The sequence below is a fragment of the Rhincodon typus genome, chromosome 13 (genome assembly GCF_021869965.1).
Source record: "Rhincodon typus isolate 14 chromosome 13, sRhiTyp1.1, whole genome shotgun sequence".
Classification (NCBI taxonomy): Eukaryota; Metazoa; Chordata; class Chondrichthyes; order Orectolobiformes; family Rhincodontidae; genus Rhincodon; species Rhincodon typus.
Genome location: NC_063344.1, coordinates 55,772,137 through 55,780,646, shown reverse-complemented (window position 1 = coordinate 55,780,646; position 8,510 = coordinate 55,772,137). Strand labels below are relative to the sequence as shown.

General features: G+C 41.6%; 1 long non-coding RNA gene across 1 annotated transcript; it reads right to left on the bottom strand.

Annotated features, from left to right (window-relative positions):
- Window positions 1-371: 371 nt before the first annotated feature.
- LOC125484749 lies at window positions 372-7,406 on the bottom strand. The gene is made up of 3 exons (XR_007263564.1): window positions 7,153-7,406; window positions 2,427-2,486; window positions 372-621 (listed from the first exon to the last, which is right to left on the bottom strand). It is a non-coding gene; the product is annotated as an uncharacterized LOC125484749 (long non-coding RNA).
- Between the last annotated feature and the right edge of the window lie 1,104 nt (window positions 7,407-8,510).

Here is an 8,510-nt window from a genome sequence, read left to right as displayed (position 1 = left end):
TTGATCTGAGTATATAAATAAAAGAACACATTTCCTACTAATTTGTGTCTCTACCCACTGTTTTTAACAGGAATTCTGAATGCAGCAGACTTCAACATGATTATTTTAGACAATGTACTATGGCATCAAATATGCAGTCTATCGTTGTCCAATATTTACATTGTATTTACAACATCTAAATTATGTATTAATGCGTAGCAAGATTTAATGGCCTTTGACACTAATTATGAAAATTAAAAAGCATGTTTATTTCATTGATCTTGTTTCATATGAGATATAAGTACATTCACTTGAAGAAGTGTAGTTTCTTTTTGCACTAACACGTATCAAAATACCCATTGACTTCCATTTGTAAAATCACTCAAGCCCAATGAATGAATATTATTCCAAATGTAAAGGGTGATGAATTCCTATGCTCCAATCTTTGTTGCATCATTATATTTCATACTATAATAATTACAGAAACTATGTTTAATACTTTATGATGTAGAGTGCAGATTACTTCTATAAGATATCTTGTTCCTTTGGACTTTTAAAATTCTTCAAGTAAGCAAGACCAACTGAATGTTTCAGGCTGGAAGGTTGTTTCTAATGCGGAGAGTTGTTATTGCACATGATGCCCTGTAAAAAAACAGGCTTTTAGAAGTTAGTGAATCATTAATAACAAAAATGCATCTGCAGAACAAGAAAGAAAGGAAAAAATGGGACCAAATTCAAACCACTTTTGGAGAGCCAGCATTGTTGATTGGTTTAATGACCACGTTCTGTAACATAAATTTATACCATTCCAATGTTTTGAATATCAAAATTCTGAAATATGGTAACAATGTTTATTCAAAAGTTAGCAATATGAAATATGCAAACAGAAGGGGAGTTTATCAAACAAACTCAGTGTAGTGTCCAACTTTATGTGGAAAATCTGGGCTGTAAGTTCTATAGATCTAATATGAAGGATAAATGAAAAAAGACTGATTACAGTTTGAAATACAGTTTTATGAACAATTTTCGTAATTATGTAGATTTGCATTTTGCAAATTTGCATTTTGAAGAAATATTAAAACATGAACAAGGAGTGTTAGGTTATTAGTACAATTCAATAATTTGCTCCTCAGAAATGCTTAGCTGAACATGTCATGAACTAAAACAAATAAACCATAAAGGCTTCACTGTTTATCTCTTGAACTAAAGCCAGTGATCTAAATAGTGTAAGAAATATTTGTGGTCATCTAAGAAAAAAAATGAGCCAGAGTTCCAATTTTTTACCATGGTGACAACTGCTAGCAGTCAGTATTAGGGCCCATGACTTGCCTCATTATGTTACTATATTAGACTTTGGCATACAGAGCACAGCTTTGATGTTTACGGGTGTAGAAAACTTGAAAGCATTGAAAACTGTGTGGAAAGTATAGTAGAAATTCTAAACAAAATAGGCAAGTTGGTGGAATGGGCAGATAAGTGGCAAGTTAATTTTGATGCAGAGAAATGAGAGGAGATTCATTTTGGTGGGAAGAACATGGAGAGACCGTATGGGATAAAGGGTACAATTGTGAAGGATATACTGGAGAAAAGGACCTAGACATGCTTTCATAAGTCATTAAAAGTAGCAAGGAAGGTTGAAAGAGTGATTAATAAAGCATACTGTGACCTAGGATTAAAATAATATGGGCATAAAATGTGCATGCAAGGACGTTATGTTGAACTTGTATAAGATAGTTCAGCCTCAGCTGGAGTACTGCATCCAGTTCTGGGCACCACACTTTAGGATGGATGTGAAGGCTTTGAAGTGCAGAAAAGATTCATGAGAATACCTACAGGGATGAAGAACTTCAGTTAGAAAGATAAATTGAAAATGTTAAGGCTGTTTTCCTTGGAGAAGGCTAAAGTCTGATAGGAGATATTCAAAATCATGAAGGATCTGCACTGAGCAGAGTGAAAGAAGCTTGGGGGAAACAAAGTCTATACGACATAACGGGCTATGCGGCAAAGTCGAACAGAATCGCAGGCAACAGTACACTCTGCCCTCGCTTTGAACAGAAGGTCAGTGAAATGATGTCACCAATCCCAACAGCCTCGGATGCAGCTGTACCCACGGTCACCGCCACAGATGTTAGATCGGCCTTCGTGAGAGTGATCCCACGGAAAGCGACCGGCCTGGATGGAGTCCCCAGCCGTGCACTCAGATCCTGTGCAGACCAGTTGGCAGTATGCATAGACATTTTTAGCCTCTCCTTACTATGATCTGAAGTCCCCACCTGCTTCAAAAAGACCAGCATTATCCTGGTGCCAAAGAAAAATCATGCAGCAAACTTCAATGACTACTGCTCGGTGGCTCTGACCTTCACAATTATGAATTTCTTTGCAGGTTAGTCATAGTTCACATCAACTCCAGCCAACCAAATTGCCTTGATCCTTTGCAATTTGCCTACCGGCACAACAGGTCCACAACAGACACCATCTCCCTGGTCCTACACTGATCCATGGAACATCTGGAAAACAAGGACACGTACGTCAGGCTCTTACTTATTGACTACGGGTTCTACCGTCAAAACCATAATTCCAAACAAACTCATCTCTAAATTCCAAGGCCTGGTTCTCAGCTTCCCCCTCTGTAACTGGATCCTTGACTTCCTAACCCATAGGCTGCAATCAGTAAGAATAGGCGACAAAACCTCACCACCATTATCCTCAACACTGTTGCCCTGCAAGGCCACATACTCAATCCCTTACTACACTCCTTATATACTCACAACTATGTGGCTAAATTCCCGACCAACTCCATTTACAAGTTTGCTGACAACACCACCATTGTAGCTTTGATCTCAAACAATGACAAGACAGAATACAGGAAAGAGATTGAGTGCTTAGTGGCATGGTGTAAAGATAACAATTTCTCCATCGATGCCACCAAAATGAAGGAGCTGGTCATTGACTTCAGGAAGCAGAGTGGAGGGCATGCCCCTGTCTATATCAATGGTGCGGAGGTGGAGATGGCGGACAGAATCAAGTTCCTGGGAGTGATGATCACCAACAATTTGTTCTGGTCCACCCATCTAGATATGACAGTCAAGAAAGCACAACAATGTCTCTACTTCCTCAGGAGGCTAAGGAAAATTAACATGTTCACAAAGACTCTTATCAACTTTTATAGATGCACCATAGAAAGCATCCTAACTGGAATGAATCACAATGTGATATAACAACTGCTCTTCCCAAGACTGCAAGAAACTACAGAGTCATGAACACAGCCCAGTTCATCCCACAAACCAGCCTTCCATCCATTGACTCCATCTGTACTTCCCACTGCCTTGGAAAAGCAACCAACATTATCAAAGACCCCTCCGACTCTGGTTATACGCTCTTCCACTTTCTTCTGCCAGGCAAAAGATATAAAAGTTTGAATACATGGACGAATAGATTCAAGAACAGCTTCTTTCCTGCTGTTATCAAACTTTTGAATGGACCTCTCAAATGTTAATTCTGATCTCTCTACACATTCTCTGTGGCTGTAACACTGTATTCTGCATGCTGTTCTGCTCCCCTGATGCATTTTGTATGGTACGGTCCATCTGTACAGAATGCAAAAGAATACTTTTCACTGGATCCCTCAGAGTTGAAATGTCTAAAACTAGGGAGCACTGAATCTTGAGACATGTGGTAACAATAAATCACTGAATCAATCACCCTGTTGTACTTTTTACCACCCTCTTCCATTGGGCAGAAGATACAAAAGTTTGAAAACACGTACCCAAGGCATTCTATGCATATATTAAAAACAAGAGAATAACAAGGGTGAATATAGGACCAGAGATAGTAGGAACTGCAGATGCTGGAGAATCCGAGACAACAAGGTGCAGGGCTGGATGAACACAGCAGGCCAAGCAGCATCATAGGAGCAGAGAGGCTGACGTTTCGGGCCTAGACCCTTCATCACTCAAGGATAAAGGAGGGAACTTGTACTTGGATGCACAGGATGTGAGCGAGAGCCTAAATCAGTACTTTGCATCAGTATTCACCCAGGAGAAGGATATGGAGGATAGTGAGATTTATGTGGAGCATGCTAATATGCCAGGCATTTTGAGATCAAGAAAGAAGTGGTGTTGTGTCTCTTGAACAGCATTAAGTCCCGAGGGGCCGATGGTATCTTCCCCAGGTTATTGAGAGAGGCAAGAGAGGAGATTGCTGGGGCCTTGAACAAGATATTTGTATCCTCATTAGCCACTGGAGAAGTCCTGGAGGATTGGCGAGTAGCTAATGTTGTTCCTCTGTTCAAGAAGGGAAATAGGGATAATCCAGGAAACTACAGACCAGTGAGTTTCATATCATTGGTTAGAAGCTATTGGAGAGATTCTTAGGGATAGGATTTATGCACATTTGGAAAAGCATGGCCTAATTAGGGACAGCCAGCATGGCTTTGTGCAGGGCAGGTCATGTCTTACTTACTTAATTGAATTTTTCGAGGAGGTGATCAGGTTGTTTGATGAGAGTAGAGCAGTGGACGTTGTCTACATGGATTTTAGTAAGGCTTTTGACAAGGTCCCTAATGGCAGGCTCATCCAGAAGATTAAGGTGTATGGGATCCATGGTGACTTGGTTGTGTTGATTCAGAATTAACTTGCCTTTAGAAGGCAGAGGGTAGTGGTGGAAGGATGTTTTTCTGGTTGGTGATTCGTGAATAATGGTGTTCTGCAGGGATCTGTACTGGGGCCTCTGCTGTGATATATGTAAATGACTTGGATGAAAATGTAGATGAGTGGGTTAGTAAGTTTGCAGACAAAGATCAGTGGAGTTGTGAATAGCGTAGAAGGTGGTCAAAGGAAACAGCGGGATTTAGAACAGTTACAGATTGGTTGGAGAAATGGCAGATGGAGGTTAACCCAGGTAAGTGTGAGGTGCTGCACTTTGGGAGATCAAATGTTAAGGAAAAGTAAACAGTTAATGGCAGAACCCAAACAGCATTGATGTATAGAGGGATCGTGGGGTTCAAATCAATTGCTCCCTGAAAGTGGCCATGCAAGTAGATAGAGTCGTAAAGAAGGTGTATGGTATATTTGCCTTTATTGGTCGGAGATTTGAGTAGGAGAGTCAGGATGTTAAGCTGCAGCTTCATAAGATTTTGTTTAGACCACACTTAAGAGTATTGCATTTAATTCTTGTTGCCACAATACAGGAAGGATGTGGAAGGTTTAGAGAGGATGCAGAAGAGGTTTACCAAGATGCTGCCTGGTTTAGAGGGTATGAGTTATAAGGAGAGTCTAGAAAAACTTGGGTTGTTCTCTATGAAGTGGTGGAGGCTGAGGGGAGACTTGATAGAAGTCTATAAAATTATGAGATGCATAGATCGGGTTGACGGTCAGAATCTTTTTCCCAGAGTTGAAATATCTAAAACTAGTGGGCATGCATTTAAAGTGATGGGGGAAAGTTTAAAGGAGATGAGAGGGGCAAGGTTTTTATACAAAGAGTGATAGCAGTCTGGAATGTGCTGCCAGGGTTGGTGGTGGAGGCAGATACAATAGGGGCATTTAAGGGACTTACAGTAAGCACATAAATATGCTGGGAATGAAGGGATATGGACCAAGGGCAGGCAGAAGAGATGGTGTCATGTTCGACACAGCATCGTGAGCTGAAGGGCCTATTCCTATGCTGTACAGTTTTATGTTCTATGTACCAACAGATTCAAGAACAGCTTCTTATCAGCTGTTATCAGATTTTTGAATGGACCTCTCACATATTAGAGTTGATCTTTTTCTGAACTTTCTCTGTAGCTGTAACACAATATTCTACGTTCTGTTCTATTACCCTGATGTACTTGTGTAAGGTATGATTTTCCTGGATAGCACACAAAAAAATACTTTTCACTGTATCTTGGTACATGACAATAATAAATCAAATCAAAAGAAACTATTCATTGTAAAGGGATTGCGAATGAAAAGTCACAGATTTAAAGTAATTGCCAAAAGGAGAAAAAAGCAATGTGGGATATTTTTACACAAAGTAATATTGGTCTGTAATGACTGCCTGAGAATATGTTTTAAATGGGACATTTGAAAGAGAATTAGAAGGTTATGTGAAATGGAATAATGCACAGGCTTATGGGGAGAAGGTAGGAGAATGACCGGCAGAATGAGCTGAATAAAAACAGAAGTTGCCGGAAAAGCTCAGTAGGTCTGGCAGCATCTGTACTGAAAAATCAGCTTTCCTGCAACTTCTGCTTTTTGTTCCTGATTTACAGCATCCGCAGTTCTTTCGGTTTTTATTTATAATGGGCCGAATAGCTTCCTTCTGTGCTGAAACTATTCCACGATTCTGTGGTTCTATATTTAAGAAGCAAAGCACTAGTCCGAGCAATAATGTCCCCCGTGGTGAAATTGGTGACTGATGATGTAGGTTCAAATTCGAAACTACTTAGATCAAGCAGCGGAGGCTGAGAAAGATTTCAGAAGCGGAGAAAAATGGTCAGGGAACAAGGCAAGGAGCAAGGAGAGAACACGAGCTGGAGAATGGAAAACAAAAATGGAATGGGGGAGGGATAGGAGGCAGGAGAGACTGAAAGGAAGAACGAGGGATGGAGAAGGGACGCGGTCAGATGAGGGAAAAGGAGAAGAGCAAGCAAAGCGGAGCAAGGGACGGGATAGGGGACTTTCCGTGAGGCTAAGAAATCCTTTATGCGTCGCTGACTGTTCTGCTGAGCCAAAGCTGATCATTTTCTTGAGGCCTTGTCGCTTCCTTGGGAGTGAAACAAAAACTGAACGTGTTTGATATGCAAGGCAGAAGTGTTGGCAAGTACAACGCAGTGCAGGCTGAGCTGCCACACTGAGAATCAGTCTGGGCCAGCAACGCTGTGAAATCACCAGGCGAACCTGATTCTCCAGCTCACTGGCAAACAGCACTAATGCTCTCACGCATGGTCATAGTCTGCCAGCAGAGGGAGAGCACTGCGAGCTCCGTGCACGCTCTTGTGCAGCTCGGAGGCACATAGCCCCTTTGCAGCCGCCGAGGCGTGACCTACTGGCGGTATAACTCTAATCTGTATTCCACAAGACACCAGTCACAGAGGCCGGTTGTTTACAGGGGTCATTGCTTTAGAGACGACTTTAAAAATTGCATTACTCCATGAATTGCAGCCAACACTGAGCAAGAACTCCATAAACATACCTCTCAATGAAATGTGACACCGACCACCTGGTTGTACGATTGCACAGATGAAGTTTTGAGATGTCGCTGCGACGGGTGGGGGTCTGCGTATCATTTATTTCAGTGGGGAAACTGGTCACATACAAAAAGTGAAAATGCTGGAAGAAAGCTGAGCAAAGAACCTAGAAGGTCAGAAGTAAACGTTGGATCAGGCTACATCAGTGAAGAGTAAAGACGAGGGGAACACGGTCTAGATCCACAACTTGCTTTCCGTCTTTTTCGCTATTGCCTATTGCTTCATTTCACATCATTTGCTGCCCCCTCCTGTTCGGTGTAGTCCACACCGATTCCTGAAGTCAATTCACAAAACGGTTCCCAGCGACCTCAGCTTTGGCTCGAAGACAATTACACGTTTAGTTTACTCTCACAATTGGTTAGTGTTACTGAATGTTCCGAATTCAACGAGACATTCCAGTGACGGAGATAGTAGGAACTGCAGATGCTGGAGAATCTGAGATAACAAGGTGTAGAGCTGGATGAACACAGCAGGCCAAGCAGCATCAGAGGAGCAGGATGGCCCGAAACGTCAGCCTTCCGGCTCCTCTGATGCTGCTTGGCCTGCTGTGTTCATCCAGCTGTTCACCTTGTTATCTCACTTTCCAATCACGCATGGTTTTGCCATTGCTTTAACAAATCGCTTTCTGCTTTTGGTTTTTTTGGGGGGGTGCGGGTTCATTATTTCATGGAAACATCCTGTAACTGAGAAATTAACATGGGGGTCATTGATTCGTGGAAGCATCCTGTAACTGAGAAATTAACATGGGAAAGGGGTGGTGAGACAGAAACAAAACAGGGCCACCCCATATCACTGGTTAACTTTGGACTCCACTGGGTGAAGTTTATAGAAAATATATTTCATGATATATTTTACTGGCTCATATTCCAAATGTTTCTTGTTGGGTTGGGATTTTGAGCAGCAGCGATGTTAAAAATGATATATTACAAATATTTGCATTGGGTCTAAGAACACCAGTATTTGTTGACTCCCTAATGGGCCCTGAACTAGATGGCTTGCTAAGTCATTGGAGAGAGGGTCAGTTTAGGGTGCTCTGCATTGCTGTGGTTCTAGGGTTACATGTAGGCTGGACAGATATTGCTATCAGATTTCCTTCCTTAAAAAGCATTGAGGGACCAGGTGGGTTCATTGTGTGTTTGACAATTATTCCATTGTGAGTATCATTGAGACTAATTTTCAATTCCACGCTTATTCATTGAATTTAAAAACTTCCAGCTGTTCCGGTGTGATTTGAATCCATGCCCTCAGAACATTAGTCTGTCCAATGCCTTTTAGGTTACTAGACATTGTACCTCTAATTTCA